The sequence below is a fragment of the Aotus nancymaae genome, unplaced genomic scaffold, assembly GCF_030222135.1.
Source record: "Aotus nancymaae isolate 86718 unplaced genomic scaffold, 86718_ANA_hifiasm-v0.15.2.pri h1tg000062l, whole genome shotgun sequence".
NCBI classification, from domain to species: domain Eukaryota; kingdom Metazoa; phylum Chordata; class Mammalia; order Primates; family Aotidae; genus Aotus; species Aotus nancymaae.
Genome location: NW_026988476.1, coordinates 11,650,676 through 11,670,395, shown reverse-complemented (window position 1 = coordinate 11,670,395; position 19,720 = coordinate 11,650,676). Strand labels below are relative to the sequence as shown.

At 33.1% G+C, this 19,720-nt stretch overlaps 1 protein-coding gene across 6 annotated transcripts in view; it reads right to left on the bottom strand.

Moving 5' to 3' along the window:
* The window catches only part of LRFN5 (leucine rich repeat and fibronectin type III domain containing 5), a 274,320-nt gene that overhangs the window by 240,642 nt on the left and 13,958 nt on the right, over positions 1–19,720 (bottom strand). The window lies entirely within an intron of this gene.

Below are 19,720 nucleotides of genomic sequence, written 5' to 3'. Positions count from 1 at the left end.
GCTGAGGGCATTTAATTTTTTATGAGTGCTCCATGTGACTCCGGCTCCACAGTGTCCTGAACTTTCCTGTGTATTTCTCCTTCAAAGATATAAACACAAGTACAATGTAATATAAAAAGTTCATGATAGAAACCATTTGAGAATGGAAATCCATCCTCACTTTGCTTATCCAAAATTAGAGTTTTGCCTTCCATATAGAACTACACAAATATATAGTTCTTTGATGTCCATTACTGTTCTGAAACTCTGAAATCATTACATGTTTCTAACAATAACTTGTCCCCAGTTGGTTTGGCATAAAAAGTGTATGTTTTACATGAACAGCCTAAGGCAAAGCAAAAGTGGCACTCCAATCTACCCCAGCCTATAAATCCATATTGACAAAGCTTATTTGGATTGTCAGGGTCTTCAGAGGGACAATAAAATATGTTTTAACCTCTGATACTTTCATCACCTAAGTTTACTTTTCCCTCAGGATCCCAGAGATATGGCCCAATTAATGAATATGGGCCGAGCACAGTAGCTCACACCTGTAATCCCAATACTTTGAGAGAGGCCCAGTCAAAAGGATTGCTTATACCCAGGAGTTTGAGACCAGCCTGTGCAATATAGGGAGATCCAAGCTCTACAACAAAATAAACGAATAAAAATTAGCCAGTCATGTTGGCATGCATCTGTAGTCCCAGTTACTCTGGAGGCTGAGGTAGGAGGTTCACTTGAGGAAGGTCAAGCTACAGTGAACTATGATTGTACTACTACACTGTAGCCTGGGCAATGAATCAAGATCACATCTCAATAAATAAAAAGATTAGTTAATTTAAATTAATAAAAGTAAAGATAAAAATGTGCTGGATACCATCAATGTAACAGTTTTTATTATAACTCTAGTTATTTGATAATAATTGCTCCATACAATCCAGAATTAAACATTGTTACCTTGTATCTGTTCAATCTTCCTACATTTTTCAATTTTGATTTTACCTATAAAATCATATTTTTCTTCCTCACATCAATCCTGTGAGGTAGGTAGGTCAAGTTTTATTTTGATTGTTTCATAAATGAACAAACTAATAACTAAAAAGGTTAAATAATACTCTCAAAGTTGCACATCACGTTAATAACAAGGCAAAAGTGGAATCTAGGTGCCCAGTTCTTGGAATGCAATGGCACGATTGGAAGAGTTCTCTTTCAATGAGAACTTCCACTTAACCTGCAAATAAAACAAGTTGATCTAAAACCATGAGCTTTTCTTTGGTCAATCAATAACATTGTAGGGGAAAAGAGAAGTCTGCATCATACTGTTAAAGAGATAAATTATTCCTTGTGTCTGTGAATTCTAAATTAGTGTATTGATCAGACTGTCCATCCTTTGAGGGAAAACCTGCTCATTAACGTTGTGCTCCCTGTGCCTTGCAAGATACTTGGCCAAAAGAAGGAACACAACAGATTCTTACTATTGAGCAAATGGTTCGTGGGCTCTGTCTTTAGTTATATAACTAAATATATATAAATAGTTTGTATATAATTAAGCCAGAACCTAAATATATACATATATATGTGTGTGTATATATATATACACACATAATATATATATATGTGTGTGTATATATATACACATATATATATGCACATAATATATATATATACATAATATATAATTTGAGCATTTCAATAGAGACAAACTAATACTAGGAGTCATAAGACTCTAGCTCCATTTCTGTCTCTTTTCAGGTATGTTTTATTGGACAAGTTTCTTCTCTTTACTGTAAATATAATGACATTAAACTTTTCTACCTCACAGCATTTTTGTAAGGGTTAAATAAATGTTTTCTAACAGATGCCAAAGTTATGTACAAATATAAATTACTTCTGTCTATATTTGAAACATGTCTGCTTTATCACCGATATTGTATCTCTAGAAGCATATTTTTGAAATTCTAATAAAAATATATGAGATGTTAACACATTTAATTATCATGATTTCTAAGCTTTATAAAATTTATATGTGTTTATACATTGCATAACTTAGTTTATGTTCTTAAAAACTATACATTATCATACTAGGTGACATTAATTTTAAAATACATCTATTCATTGAATTGGCTAGAATTATTTTATTAAAGAACTAAAATTTTTCTCTCACAGAACATGAATTTCAGTAAGCAGAATCAATACACAATACTAGGAGAGTTACAAGCTAGAAAGTTGGTAAATCAGATTTTTTAAATGTCTTTTGCTCATTTAGCAATAGAAAGTTATATGACATGTTCACAGTCCATTTTTTCTTCACTAAATTGTTTTCATCATTAATTCCCTAAAATTATATTCAAGCAAGAATGAGAAGGGCTATCCTTCAGTAATTCCTTGGTACACACAGCGGTCCCCCTGACAATATAGAATTGATTATTGACACTAGAGAGATGCTTTCATTGCATTCTAAGAAGAATTGCACAGCTCTTGGTAGGGCCATTCTTGGTTTCTAACCCTCTATCTTTTTAATTAGGAGGAAAAAGTTATATCTTATGTCACCTGAAAATATATTGACATTTTCAAAGTCCTCACTACTAATGGCAGAAATCCTAGAGATGCCAAAGTCTTCAGGGTACATAATTTCTATGAGCTGAGTAATTAGGGTCCTGTTATCCATATAAATAGTTTACTCTCATACTACAGCATGCATTTAGGATGTCACAGCAGTCTTATGGGTGGTGTGGTTCAGTCACAAAAGGTGATAACCAAGAGGATCTGGTGTTGCTGCAACAGGCAAGATGGGCCTGGAAATAAGAGAAGGTTTTTATATTAAATCCAAGGGATTAAGCAGAAAGTGGAATTTGAAGCAAAACCTGGAAAGCTATCTAGACATCTGCAGTGGAGCCCAAGGGCACAGAGGAACTGTTCAAGGTGCTGAATTGACATGACAATCTAATCTTGTCAAACAGGTCCTAAAGATACCCTCAAATTGCAAAAAATGCGATCATATCCCAGGTGCTTAATAAAAATGCAAATCAATAAGATCTCATATTTTTGAGGCTTATCCTTAGACACAAGCTGCAAAATTCACTTATCTATAAGCAACCTATGATATTAATAACCTCCAAATACGGTACAGAGCTCAGAGCCAAAGAATAATATGGATCCACCCAGTCAGTTCTGGGTTTGACTGAAATAGACCCCAGACATGAGTGAATAGAATCATTCCAATTCCAACTACTGGCTGTGATGACAGGATAAGGATAAAGTGTGCAAATTCAGAATGGAGCTCTTTAAGAATTAAACACTCGTATAGAAAGAGTCTGGATTTAATAAAGAGCCCTTGATTTACACCAACATACGAGCAATGCAGATTTGGAAAAAGGAACAAAAAATATCTGCTTCCCTCCCTTGCTTGATTCTAGTAGTTTTAATTTGTTTAAATCACTAAATTAAAATAATATATCTCAACATATCAAGCTGAAAACCATGTAAATGGTTGATTGCAAGATGATGGGAGCACAAGAAAGAGAACAACTCTCCCTAGTTACAGTTATGAAATTAAACAGCTTGACTAGGATAGGGCCTCCTACAAGAAAGTTCTCTGGGTGACTTTGAACTAACCCAATTCTCCATTCTTTCTTGCTTATAGTTCTCAAGCATATCTACAGAATGAGCTGGAAATGGAATATCCTGAGATAGGGAGAAGGTGTATGACACAGTTAAAGCCTTGTTCTTGTCCCTCTTGTGGAATGCAACATCTTGAGTTAGAAAGGAATTGCCTGCAACATCCAAGGCTTAGCATCTCACTCTTCTGGAAGCAGAATATCCTCCAAAGATTTACTCAGTGATTCACGCTGCCCCTGAGATATATAACTTAAGGCAGTCTGCTTTTGAGGTCCCTCAGCTGTGGTGCAAGTGGGATCTGTACAGTCAAAACTCAATCTGCCCTATGAAGCTTTGTTGAACCTTGAGAAATGAGCCCATATGAGATGCTAGGCTTCTTTTTTCCCTTATTGCTTATCTGTAAGTAATAAACCCACTTCATGTAGTTTGCTGCATATGAGTGTGTTCTGTCTTATTGGACTCAGACAAGTTGGTAACCAGTGCACAGTAAACCTGCTCCACACCTCCTACTGAAGCCCATATCCTAAGAACCTACTTTCTATCTGGCCTAAACAATGTAACTGGTGCTGAGGGGCCTGCAAGCCATACTAAATATCCGTAGTAAGGAACAGTCCAAGAGATTCATAAAATTAACTCCTCTTTCAGACCAAAAGTTTGAGATTAAAAGAGAGTTCATTATTAATCTCCATGATAACAAAAATGAAAATGTTTAATTCCTAATTTTAGAACTCCTAATTACTAAATTCTAATGGAAGTAAACTGAAGCTCACTGAGCCATATGTTTATTTCCATTTACAATACCAACTCCGTGATGCATTTCCTCATTGCCTCCACCCAGAATGTTTTAACTGACTTTTAGTCAGTCTCATTGCCTCACATATTTCTCTTACTCATCAGTTGAACCAATATCTGATTATACTTATACGTTCCAACAATATAATTTCCCAACAGTAAACCTCACAGGCCCCCAAATGCCATGAAAACCTAATATGAATTCCTTACCTTTATAATATTTCAGGTGTTTTTTTCCCATTAACATGGAGTCTACTCAGTCAGTTCTGGGCTTGACTGAAATAGACCCCAAACAGGGGTAAATATAATAATTCTAATCCTTACTGCTCTGCTGGGATAACAGGATAAGGGTAAAGTGTGCAAATTTAGAATGGAGGTCTTTAAGAATTAGAGACTAATATGAGCAGATTCTGGATCTAATAATGACACCTTGTGTTATACCTACATAGAAGCAAAATAGATTTGGAAAAAGAAAAAATATGCATGAATATCCTATTTATGTCATATACTCAAGCAATACTGAGACTGCTCCTTATAGGTAAACATCATTTGGACCTCAGCTATTGTTGTTTTATTCATATTGCTTTCTTATTCTAAAATACCTGCATCTATTTTCAAACCCCTGTAATCCAACGATTTCTTCAAGGACAATCTCAGGTGCCTCCTTCTTGGAGATATTTTTCTGGTTTTCTAACAACTTGATCTTATTTTTCTTTCATTAAACCCCATAAACACAGTAGTCTCTTCCTGCACACTTAGTATTCTGCTTTGATTAGAATCAAAAGTGAGGTTGTCATAGTTCTCAAGGGTATAAAAACTTTCTTAAAAACAAATATTATGCCTTCCCTATTTTTCAATCACTTACATTATGCTGCATAGTATATTCTGACACATAGGCAAATCTTTGTTAAATCATTGAATTTACATAAGGGATTAGACATTTCAACTTGACTTTTGACTGCATGTATTAACTTTTAAAACTGGACTCAAAATCATGACACTTGAGTATTTGGGTTCTTTGGTTTATAAAGTTTCAGATAAATTATATGTACTAGACAACACAGAGGACTGTGAATACATAAACTTATTTATGTTTTAAAAATAATGTATTAAAACTAAGAAACATTAAGGAAATACAAGGTCACATTCCAACTTTTCTTCATTTTGAAGGATATATATATATCTAGGTCAATGCTTAGTCATCAGCATGGTTTATTGACAAAATATAATGTATTGGAGAGTAATATGTTCCAGTTTCACTATAAATCAAAAACGATGTTTCTCTAAGTTCTAAAATTATAAATACTTCAACATGCCCTTCTCTTATAATTGTTATCTGAGAGCAACTTACAGCTATGGAGGGAATTATTTCTCAGGGGACTATAAAAATGCATTTTTTGTATTATACACTATATTTAAGAATAATTTAAAACAGTGTTGATCCAATGTATGTAAAAGATGAACTTAACTGTCAAATGATTTTCAATATGCCAAAAAGAAATCAAAACTGAAAATGATACAAATTAAAACAGACCTAAATCCTACAGCTTAAAGGTAATCAGATCTTTATCACTCAATTTAAGCAGAGGGTCTTTAGTATACTTTGGAACATACAGGTCTTAGAGTCAGTTTACAAGATATATTATAGCTAACTAAGCCCTAAAAGAAAGTTTCATACTTCAACTTTTCAGGACCTATGTCTATCCAGATGGTGTATCAGGGAGAATTACAAAATCCTTCTTTGATTACCAAATTACATGATTCCACTATTTTATTTTTACTGTTGAAGTACAGAAGATCTCGTGTCTAGCCAACAGCACTGCATGTCCTTTCTCTATATTAAGCTATTTGCCTTTATGGCTTTTTGAACATCAGGAGACTCCATGGGGAGAAACTACATTAGACAGAGGGCTATCTATCTCTGGATGATTCCTTCACTAGAAGAACTTCCTAACATAGTGACATATTTTTGGCTACTATTCAAAAAGGAGTATGGCTTCCAATATATTAATAGAAGATGCTGAAAGATCTAATTTAGGAAAAGATAGGCTCATCGGTGATTCATACAGATCTAAAATTAAGTGTAGTGGAAGATCATTATGATGCATACACTTCACAAACTGAGCCCAGTTTTACTGAGAACTATTACATAGCACAAGTCTATTTTATAACAGTAGCTGTACTATGAAGAATCCTGTGACACTGAAGGAAAGTAAAAGCTAATGAGAATAACTCATAATAGAGGCAAAGCAAATGTTAATAATATAATTATATGAAAATAATTCAGTAGGACTGATAATTTTGAAATATATTACAAAAGATTTGATTTTTTACTACTTCATTCCATATCTCTAGGGAAAAATGCAGTTGAGTCACACTAACTGGTATCTAGTATTTTTTTATTTGGATTGCTATAAGGCATAGGGGAAAAAACATACATAGAAATATTTGTGTATGAGGAAGATAGGGTCTATAACATTATTTTAAGTGTGCACATAATTGCATTTAAACAGTTTTGTTTTATACTATTTTTAAAAAATTTTCTAGAGAAGGCAACATTTACAGAAAATATTTTTGTTTGATGTTTTTAAAAATGTAATTGAACAAAGAATACCTTAATTTACTTTGTCACACATAATGTTGTAATTGTAATAATTTTTATGGAATTGGACCTGATCCTAAAACTTCTATTTAGACAAAACAGGCACCGACATCAAGTCTGCTTGCAACTGATGTTTGTGGATTATTTCACTAAACACTGGCCTATGTTAAACCAGTATCTAAAAGTGATCCTGAACAGATTATCCAACATTTTTCAAAGTTATTTAAATGTATCTGCTAAGGCATTTAAAACTAAGTGACAAGAAATGAATGCAACTAATTATTAAAAATGAAAATGAATGTCATCTACAAAAGTCTATAATCAAATTATAATATTGACAAATTAAATGGTGAAATTTTTTAACATTTTGAGTTGAAACTGATTTTCATAGTAATTTATTAGTTATAATATTCAGCTATTTGTTTTATATATATTATCGTGCTGTATTTTTATTCTTATCTGTTGAATAATTTAATCTGAACATCTACATAACATGGACATCATAATAGCAGTCATTTGTTATGCCATATTATGTAACAGGTATTGTGTTTAAGACTGTCATTTTGTTTTAACCTGCATTCTGAAAATAAGTCTAAAACCTTGGGATTTCTGTTTACAGATGAAGACAATGAGATTCATAGGGTCTAAATTATTTGCCCAAAGTTATGGAATTTGAAATCAAGTCTGACTACAAATTCTATACTTTGTTAACTATGAAATAGCAAAGAAAGTCTGGATTAGCATAGCCTTTAGTCCTCCTTTGTTTTTCCTTTGTGTCCTCAGAGGCTATTCAAGGGCAGCAGCCAGAGCAAGCCTTTACAATATAAGCCATTTCAGGTCATGTCTCTGCTCAAAACTCTCCGTGGCTTCTGATCTCTTTCATAATGAAAGCCAAAGTCTTTTGACTGGTCCCCAGGACTTACTCCTCTCTGACTTCAGTGACTCTTCTGCTCACTCATTTCTCTTTAGCCATATGTGCCCTTTGGCTATTTTATAACCATGCCAAGCTTGCTTCTGTCCCAAGGTTCTTGAACTCACTCCTCCTTCAGGCTCTATTCTTCTGGATATCCTCATGACTTATTCTTTCTCTCAGTAGGCATCTCTGAAAAATATTTTCTCATCTGAGATGGCATGTTCCTGATCACTCTCAATAAAGCGTCAGCTCTTCCTCTCAAAAGCCACATTTGATATCTTATATTCACTATTTTCCTTCACAGTTCTCATCACTTCATATTTTATACATTTAAATCTTTATTTTTTTATATGTTTTTTCATTTATTATCTATCTCCCCAGCTAAAAAGTAAGCCCTGGATAATAGGGATTTTTGTCCTTTTTAGTCACAGTACACTTGACTAACACCTGGGAAGGTACACACTTGTTGAATAAATAAATCAGGAGTGGCTTGGTTTTCTGAGATGGACTGTGAAGGATCAGCTGTGAAGGATGAAATGATACTGGAGCAAGTGTTCCAGGAAGAACAAGCTCAGGAAAATACACAGAGTGGAAAAAAATAAAATAGAGTCTGTGGAAGCCAATAATTCAGTCTTATTATTGTGAACAGTGTAAACAGAGGAATAGTAATAGTTGAGACTAGGGCTGGATTGTATTGGGGTTTGGAGGGCTATGAATGTCAGAGAGCAAGTTTGAGTTTAATTTAATAAGCAATGAGGGACCTCTAGAGGTTTTTGAGTAGGGAAATTACTTAACTGAAGCACTTTAGGAAGATTTATCTTGCAGGAGTATACAGTATGAATTAAAAGAGGGAAGATTATAAGAAGAGAGTCCAGAGCTTTATATAAGCCATTCCAACCTAATTCACTCCAACAGTTGGTAAGTCAAAAAAGATTTCCAGATTATAATTTCTAAGTCTTCCAGTTAAATTCATTTAATTAAAAGAAAATACCTTTAATATAAATGATAATTAACAAAATGATAAAGAACTAATATATATATCAAAGGAAACTCTCAAGAAAATATAATTTCTAATCATATATAAAAGACTTTTCAAATTACCAATTAAAATCTGAGTAGAATGATACGTATTAAATGATAAAGTTTACATATCAAATGATAAAGTGATACGTATTAAATGATAAAGTAAAAGAAAATTATCTTTTCCCATTTATTTTCACTCAAAAGTATATAATACAAAAGAGCAATGCTCTTAAAGAAATGAAATTATACTCAACGTTTTGTTACTGCACATCTAAATTTACAACAAATAAATAATAAGTAGAGTATATAATATACAACAGAAAATTAGAAGTTCTAAGCAAATAATAAGGATTGATATTAAACAAATGAGAAGCATGTAATACAAGAACATGTTTTCTAAGGCCATGCATTTCTCAAAAGCAGTCTTCAGAAACCCCTATAAAGGATCAATTCACATTATACTTTTGAAACAATAAATATTAACAGTGTTCATTGAATTTACATGATCCACCTACCAGTTCAGAAAGGTATCTACATATCTGAAAAATAGTCTTTGCCCTAAAGTGATTTAATTCAGAGGAATATTTTCCTTTAATTTTATTTAACAAGTATATAGGTCCTTCCTAGCTCTTCCTATTATTTCTTTATTGATACAAGTTTTTTCCAGATATTACTCTATGGTAAATCCTTTGCTTAACATTAATAGGCTCAGAGAAAATCTCTAAGAAAACTGTCACCTATGTTTTATGACATCATTAATGCCTTTACACATAACTGAATGCTTCATGTTGATAATATTTTAAACACTTTTCTAAGTGCTGGCATAAAATAATTAAAATAAGCTAAATATATCATGTCCTCAAAGATATTAGTACCTGTCTCATATGTAAATAGAAAGATAAATGATTTAAATATAATGTGTGTGACAATGAAATAATGCTGATACAAAACAGCCACTACATAAAAAAAGTAAAGGTCTCAGAAAAACAACTTCTCAAAGATCCTGAAACTGATTCTGCAACTTATGAAGCTACTTTGAAGAAACTCACCTGTGGTCTCACCAGTACATATGATTTGAGTGCAGTATGGGAACTAAGACACATGACACTGACTTCGACTTTGAAGTACTTTGGAATGCTTCCTTCCAAAGGAGATTTTGGAAATCCTGTTGAATAACTAGTTATGATGAAAATGACATTTTAGCAGAATGAAGAGCAAAAGCAAAGACACCAAAACATGAAACAGCTTAGTGTGTTTAGAGAACTACAACCAACTTAGTAATCTTTGGACAATATTTGTATCAGCTACACTGACTATACAATTAGGAAATTTCATTCAGAGAAATAAAATGGTATTTGTGTAACCTAAATAAATACAGGAAACTCTGAATATCTAAGTGTGTTGAAGAGAGTGAAATGAAGCAAAACAATGAAATTATTTTACAAATAAGTAAAGAAAACTCTTTCAAGTCCATAAAGATGCAGAGACATGTAGCCCACAAATAAGTAAGTATGAAGTTGGTTGAACAGTATAATCCCAGGCTCCTGTTGTTGGATAAATTACCTGATGATACAATACAAGAAACAACCTTAGGGTAGTAAGTTTTTGATTAATGAAGAACACTCTTTAAAGACATTCTCAACCAGGCACTTGAGCCAGAGCAGTATACATGATGTACAATAAAAAGTGGGAAAATCCCCAGAACTTATAACTGCAGAATGTATTTTTTGCAAATACACAGACATATGGCATCTTCAACACCTTTAAAGATCTATAAATATCTGCAAATATCTACTTTTTAAAAGCTGCTGGTGATGAATCTAGCCCAACAACTGGATTTCAATAGTTTACGCAGTAAATGGGAAGTTAGGAGAGTCAGAATGGCAGACCTGACATATACAGCGAGTCCAACATGCACCATCTTCGTACCTCATGTAGAATGCACTGACAGAAGACACAAAAGAAATTGAGTCTAAGTAGCCATAAAAACGGATGAGTTCATGTCCTTTGCAGAGACATGGATGAAACTAGAAACCATCATTTTTAGCAAACTGACATAAAAACAGAAAACCAAACACCGCATGTTCTCACCCATAAGTGGGTGTTGAACAATGAGAACACATGGACACAGGGAGGGGAACATCATACACCGGGGCCTGGGAGGTGGGGGGCTAGGGGAGGAATAGGAGGGAGTCGGGGTATTGGGGAGGGATAGCATTAGGAGAAATACCTAATGTAGATGATGACGGAGCAATGGATGCAGCAAACCACCACCATGGCACATGTATACCTATGTAACAAACCTGCATAATCTGCACATGTACCATAAAACTTAAAGTATAATAAATAAATTAAAAAAAAAAAAAGAAACTGAGTCTGATGTTGAGATGTCACCTTACACATTTCCAGGACACACTAAGTTACCTGTCTTATCACAGTCCTCACATGTGCAAATTCATTCTATATCTTCAGTGCTACTATCCATATCAGACATCAGATTGGTGCTCAATACACTGAATCTACGAATTATTGGGAATCTGATTCCCTTGTAATCTGTACATTCGACCAGGACAACAATCATCTCTCTCTTGTTTACTGCTAAGTTTTTATTTGTTTATTTTGAGGCAGGGTCTTATTCTATTGCTGAGGCTGGGGTTCAGTGACACAATCATGGCTTGCTGCAACCGGGCCCTCCTGTGCTCCAGCGATCCTCCCACCTCAGCCTCCTAAGTAGCTAGAACTACAGATGCATGCCACCACACCTGGCTAGTTATTAAATTTATTTGTAGACATGAGGTATCACACCGTTGCTGAGTCTTTAGATACTATCACTCTTTACGGCACAGGAAGACATTTAGCAATAAATATTTGCTGAATTAATAAATCAATGAGTAAAAGATGCAAAACTTGACAAGAGAAAAGGAGGACCAGCCTAAAGATAGAAATCTTTTATTTTTGCCTCCTCTGATGAATGACTTCACTGATAGTTCAGTGAGAAAAAAGCAAGATATTGTTAAGAATAAACGATAGGGAAAAGAAACTTAAAATTATAGAGAAGATTTAAGAACTCATTGTTGAATAATCAGATTAGCTTAACCTTTACAGAACAGTCTCTTCCTAGAGTTTGTGCCACATATTACAATAGCAGTTGTGAAAACAAACAAAACATTAACTCAGCATCCTCAAAAGTACCTATCAGTCAAATGTCACTAAAACCTAGAATAATAAATACTAAGAAAATGCAAATTTCCTTAGCTGCAATAAATAAAATGAATTCCCTCAAGTATCAATTGCACAAATGGAAACTAAGTACATTTCACTGTTTCTCAAGACAGAAAAAAAAATGTAAACAATTTCAAGTGATATGCAAAGGGGCTTTAAACCTAGTATTCTTTATTGGAGCCTCTGAAATAATAAGATTGCTTACAGCAGAAAATTGTCACTACAATATTCACTAAGGAATTACTCATGTATATAATTGGCCCTATTCAAATGTCTCTTCACCTTATATACCAGTACAGAAAAATGGACACATGAATAAATCAACATAGAGAAAGCCATATCGTTGACCATGTTGTCAACTCCTTTGTCATCACTTTTGCATTACAAACATAAACATAGTGTTAGAAAAGTGGAATGGAAATTTCATTTAGAAAGGTTAGGATTTCATGAAGTCAATGAGAATTTTGTTGGATAACTCCTAGACTCAACTCTACAGCTGCTAATAAATAAGAATCTGGCAAAATCAAACCACTTGACAAAACTACCTAGAGGGATGCTTCAAAAATGGTTTAGTTACCTAAAAGTTTTCTAAAAGGCCCTTGGGAAAACGAACTTTTTATAAAGTTTAATGTTTGTGCATGTGTGTTTGCTTTTCTTTTGCTTGTTGCTTGTTTCCCAGAAATGACCTCCTGAGAGGGGGAATTGGGAGTGACTCTTATCAAATATAGAGTGGATAATGAAAACATTTTAAAATAGATGGTGATATTAGCTGCACAACCTTGTAATTATAATAAACACCACTAAATTGTACATGTTAAAATAATGAATTATTTTTATGTGAATTATATCTGAATAAAAAGTTTGAAGATTAGTCTTTAAAAGCTAACCTCCTTAGAGTTCTGCTGTGAAAGTTAAATGTGAAAAGTATCCTTTTATACTATTGATCAAGTTTATATGAAAATGTACAGAGGAGAGACAAGATTTGAGTATTTCTTCTGTTCTAGGAATATGTATTGATGCAAACACATTTCTGTCAAATATGAGATAAAATAGTTTTCAAAAGTGTAGCTTCATTCTTCTGTACAAAACCCAAATAAAACGTTTATCTTGGTTAATATGGAATTCAGTGTTTTTTTCTATTATTAATTTTCTAGAATAGCATCTTAGCAGAACCTTTTATCCTTTTCATTTGTCTAATAAATTAGAGTAAATTAGAATACAGAGTTGTATTATTCAAACATACATAATCTTAAAATTATGTTAAAATTTTAGAACAAAATATTTGATATTAACTTAATGATGTAATCATTAATATACATAGTGAACATTGTGCCAACGCCAGACATAGAGATGCACTATACAGTCAACATTCCTGTCTCTGTAAACTTAAGACCAAGGACATATAACTAGAGCCCCAGAATGACATATCCTTTATCACATAAGTCAAAAGTTTAGCATTACTTTAATTAAATTAAATGTTCATGTTCTACAGGTACTCCCTCTCCTTCATAAAATTACATTTTAAGTCACAGCAAAAGTTCTCAAAAAAAATGGTATTTTTGGTGTTTCACACTTTTAGTGAAATTCCCATTAGTAGCCAGGCATATCATCTGTTGTACATAGCATGAATTACATTGTAGACAAGTATGATTGCTAAATTTCTACAATTTATTTATAGAAAATAAATTTGCAAATATCACTGATGCTTTAGTTGGCACATACATATTTAATAGTACAATGAGTAGCATGTACTGACCTTCAATCATCATTTGAAAATACTCATATTTAACTCTATTTGACCTACAATAATAATCTCTATTAAAACATATATTTGTTTATATTACTATGAATTTTTACATGAACAAGGTAAAAAGTGTCAAACTCTATAAAAAAGATAAAGCTGCATATCATTTGACCCTCCTACCCTAGAACCTCCCACCCTATAAAGTACTACCATCTATTATTTTGCCTAGGTATCCCTCCAGAAAATGTAAATTCATAAATGTGCATTTATGTATATCTGAATATGTGTGTGCACATATGTTTTTACACAAAGAAACATTATACCCACAATGGCTTTCATTCTTATGTAACCAGGTATTTTCAGCAACTTACTGTATTACCAAAATAGACCTATTTCATTTCATTAAACAGCAGAATAAGAGTGTTAAGAAACCTGCACACCATTGATGAATACTTAGGTTGTATACAATTGTTTAATTTTTAAATGTATTTTTGCTGTTATACTTGACATTTTTTACCTTGTGCATGTAAAAATTCATAATAAAAATATACATTTTAATAGAAATTATTATAGGACAAATAAAGTTAAAAATTACTTTTAAAAATGATCATTAAAGGCCAGCCTATGCTATTTTCTATTGTCACAGAACAATAAACTTTCTTGTAATTACAGTTTACCTGTTCAACTGTATCTATGCAATAATTCCAGTGCCACACCTGTATACTATTACTTCTAATGAGGTTGTACTAGTCCATTCTCATGCTGCTATGAAGAAATAACTGATACTTGGTAATTTATAAAAAAAAGAAGTTTAATTGACTCACAGTTTTGCATCGCTGGGGAGGCCTCAGGAAACTTACAGTTACGGCAGAAGGTACCTCTTCACCTCCTGCCTCATAGCAGGAGAAAGAATGAGTACCCAGCACAGGGGGAGCTGCTTATAAAGCCAATGAATCTCGTGAGAACTCATCCACTATCACAAGAACAGCACAGGGGAAACTGCCCCCAGGATTCAATTAACTCCAGCTGGTCCTGCTTTTGACAAATGGGTGTAATTACAATTCAAGGTGAGCTCTGGGTAGGAACAGAAAACTAAACCATATCAATGTTGGAGTACAACACAGGGTACTATATGAAGAACAGCAGACTATAATTGTACTATCCTCTTTCATTCATTATCTATCTTTAAACATTCATTAATCATGATGAAGATAATAAAGCAATCTGTATCTTAGAAAAACATGAATAAAAATACTAGAAAAAAGCATAGCTTTAAAGCTGCTTCATTAAAAATTAAACTGGCAATTGACTGCCTATGAGTAGGATATTTTATCTGAAAATAGTCAACTTTTGCAAATAAGATAGGGAAAAAAAAAGGAACATGAGGGACAGTCTTTATTTAATCCAAATAGAGGAACAAAGGAAGGGAATGAGAAAATTTATAAATCTTGTAAATGTGTATGTGCATACGTGTACCCATGGGGGTAAACTGTGAAGAAACTGATAAAAAAAAAAAAAGCATGATTCAGAATTTGTCCTTCTTTGTTTTTGCTTAGTTACCTTTGTTGCTTTTAGTCAGACCCTGCACTCCAATTAAGGTTCCCAGCAGTAATATAGAGTAATAGTATTTCATAATTCAACATTGCTTAATCAAAATGTTACTTTAGTCTGTCCTGGTTACATTTCAAGAAACTCAGGGTTATCTCAATTAAAAGCGAGTCTATAGAGCACTTTGCAGATTCCCTGCAGAATCATACAGTAAATGTTCTCTATCCAAATTGGAAAAGACTCTATTTTTCTGCTTTTTGCCATATGCTACTTTTGCTGTTAACCTTCTAGTTAAATGTTTCTCTTCTCTGAAGAATTATTTGAAGAGGCTACAAATGATATAATATTACATTACAATATATTCTTTTTGTTCATAATTATGAACAACCTATTGTTGATTTTAATTAAATAGCAATGAAACTTTCACAAAAGAATAAATTGCAGGAAAATTAACCAGTCATTGAAATTTCAGTCCACATTGATTAAAATGACTAAAAGTATAATGTGTTGGACTATACTTAAAATATTAAATATTTCAAATTATGTTTATCTAGTGAAATATATGAATTACGTGCTACTCACGCTAAAGTTAGGAAGAGTGGTTATTTCAAAATCTGAATTTCTGAAGCTCAAGGTATTTGACTCTGAAATATCTTATTTGTAAAGGCCTAGGAACCTTTTCCTTCTTGATAATTCAGGAAATTATTGTAGCATATATAATTTATTAAACTAGTTACATTACACTAGAGGAAACAAGAACATTAGTTAACCACACTGCATTATTTTCTTCACAGGCTGCCAGCAACTTCCTCCCAAATGGAATGCTGAGCTGTGATTTCACCATAATTAGTTAATAAATTTTAGAGTACTCTGACCAAAAAATGACTATGAAAAGGGGACTTTCAGATTTCCATCTCCACAATATTGAAGCAAGCTGAAATGAAATAAATATACAACTTTTAAAGAATGTGTTAGACTTTAAGACTGCCTAGTGCAATTAAAACATAATAATAACAACGTGAGTTGATAGTGCCCTACAATTTTCAATTAAGACTAGAGAGGGCTACATATTTCTAATGTTCTCACACAGCTTTATAGCAAAGACACTGAAAACTTATTATTAAAACTAATCATCTTAAAACCACTTAATATAGACTGCATAAACAAGTAACTGAACTATGTTTGAGTCGCTTATAAAACACAGGTGGGTTTGATTACTTTGCTGACACTCCACTTGGGAACTCAAACACAGATAATTTTTTTTAAATCCCAATGTTTTTAGTCCATTTTCATACTGCTATAAAGAACTGCCCAAGACTAGTAATTTTTAAAAGAAAAGAGTTTAATTGACTTACAGTGTAGCATGGCTGGGGAGGCCTTGGGAAACTTAAAATCATAGTAGAAGGCGAAGGGGAATCAAGGCACTTTCTTCAAAAGGAGGCAGATATAGGGACTACAAATCAAGATTAGATTCAGGTGGGAACACAAAGTTAACACAGGAGGTTAATTTTGGCTGCTTTATTTATCAAATGGGAAATTTTTAAAAAATGTATTTATTATACTTTAAGTTCTGGGGTACATGTGCAGATCATGCAGGTTTGTTACGTCTGTACACATGTGTCATGGTGGTGGTTTGCTGGAATTCTTTATTCAATGATTGTAGAAATGCTGTGGTCCTGAGAGAAAATTAATGACCCTTTAGTAGGTTGGAAAGCTGAGCTTTAACAGCAGAGCTGACCTTATGCTGAAACAGAGGCTCTCAAACTGACCTAGCCCTCACCAGGTCAAAGGTTTATTATTTCCTACCAGAAATCAATACAAAATATGGTAGATCATAACTCATTTAAAACTGAGTTTATTTTTGTCTCCTATAAGCTTAAAATTAAATTATAGTACAAAGCTAAAAGGCAGTTGATAAGAAAATATAGACTTATCCCTATCAAAAAAGAGTATGACTTGGATAAATCACAATGGATAATTCCATATTTCAGATTATTTAAAAATAAATCATGATAACAAATATAAAGCTATAATAATTATTCAGTACTTGTATGATCTCTATCAAAAAGAAAAAGAAGTTACTTAAGACTTTAAAGAAAAATTATATTTAAGTGCAGCCATTGTCATATTCTCTTGTATAATTTTACTATGCTTTATTTCATTTTAAAATGAATAAAAGATGATTATATTTCCACAACCTTGTTGCTTATAATTTATTTGTAATCTTATTTTAAGGCATGGTAATTATGAATGGTACAATATATAGCATGCATATTAATATTCAGTATTTGATATAAATAGATAAGCTTATTTGAAATTATTTGTATATTCATACATGTATATGGCTCTTGACTCTTTTTTTTTTCCTTTTGAGATGATGTCTGTTTCTGTCTCCCAGGCTGGAGTGCAATGGTGCAATCTTGGCTCACTCTAACCTCTGCTCCTGGGTTAAAACAATTCTCCTACCCTGGCCTCCTAAGTAGCTGAGATTACAGGTGTGCACACCATGCCCAGCTAATTTTTGTATTTTTAGTAGAAATGGGGTTTTCGCCATGTTAGTCAAGCTGGTCTCAAACCCCTGACCTCGTGATCCGCCCGCCTAGGCCTCCCAAAGTGCTGGGATTATAGGTGTGAGCCACCATGCCCGGCCTCCCTTCCTTTACTCTTTTATGATATTAAGACAAAGTTTAGCTTATACAGATATTACAGTTGTGAGCTTCTCAATGAAAAATAGATGCAATTTTATTTATAAAATTCTATTAGATCCAGCCATTTCTAATATTTTACTGCAACACTGTGGCTTGACAATTTTCCATTTGTTTCCCTAAAATAACAAAGCATGATAAGAAATCTTAAACCAGGAAACATTATTTACCAAGCCAAAATATTAAAAGTTCACTAATGGTATACTGGCTTTTGAATTTCACATGAGGGACAGAAAAGTGGCTTCTCAGATAAACTATTTCTGAAAGAAAGGAAAATAGACACGGATGGAAAGAGAAAGAGAGGACAAGAAGAAGGAAGGGTTAAATATATCAAATAATGCATTGATTCTTCCCAACCAAGTTCAGAAATGGTAACATGCCCCAAGTCAAACAACTAGGGCTGAAAATAATCAATTTAAGGATCTTTGTTATGACTGTTAGGAATCGATTTCTGTCTTCCACTTTCTCTCTCCCTTCCTTTCTTTCATGGTCTTTCTCCATCTGCCTTTGGACATGGTGTTGTTATGATGCAAAGTGACACTGACCCACCTTTCCAAATCTGGGAAAGGAAACTATGGAAAGAAATTAGAGCTGAAAGTTGGATCCAGATTTTTCAGCTTTTTATATATTGAGTCAAGCTATGCCTGAAGATAATCCTGAAATTGGTTGTCTGAACAAAAAAATTCCTTTGATGCTGAGACAATTTGGGTTGCATTTTTTACTTCCTGCTAAATGAATTTTAAGTGATACAACCCTATTTTTCAGCCTTAATTCTAGATGCTGAAACCAAAAATATTCTGTTACATGCAAGTTACAGAACCTGAACCCCAACAAGTTTGGAACAATCATATGATTCCATCTGACTCACTCTTTTACACATTGTTCACCTGTAGGTGTCAACTCCTCCTTGTACTACTATATAGCCAATTTATCATTTCAGTTTAAAATGACAAAGCATATCTTCAAATTACTATTGATAGCACCAATTCGGCGACAGTGAGTGCTAACTCTATTTAAATTCAGCTTACACACTTAAGAGTCACTAATAATCCTACTATACCGATTACCCCGTTCAAGAAAGTTTTGTGTTATGGGCTTTGAATCAGTTTGAGAGACTTGATACTAACTTCTCATTCCCAATATAGATTGTATTTCACACAGGGGATATAGGGACACAGAGTATAGAAATAAATCTTCAGAATGATATGACATTGTTTTTCAAAGGTGTTTCATATTTCAAAAATTAGGATCCTTTCCTTTTTTGTGTATTCCAAATGTTACAAAATACTATCATTAAAAGTATAAACACCAATATAGAGGTAATGACTATAAAAAATGAAATTAGTTTCCTTTTATTGGTACATACAAATAAATTCTAGTGCTTTTTAGCCACATTCAAAAATCAATATTTATTTATTGATGTATCAATTCATGTATTTGACCAGCACCTCCTGAATACACACTTTATACCAAGAGTGATATCTTTCACTTAAACTTCCTATCTTGGTTTTAAATTGTCCTTGAATCTGCTTCCTTTGTTTAACATAGGAAGACAATAGAGACAATAATTTATT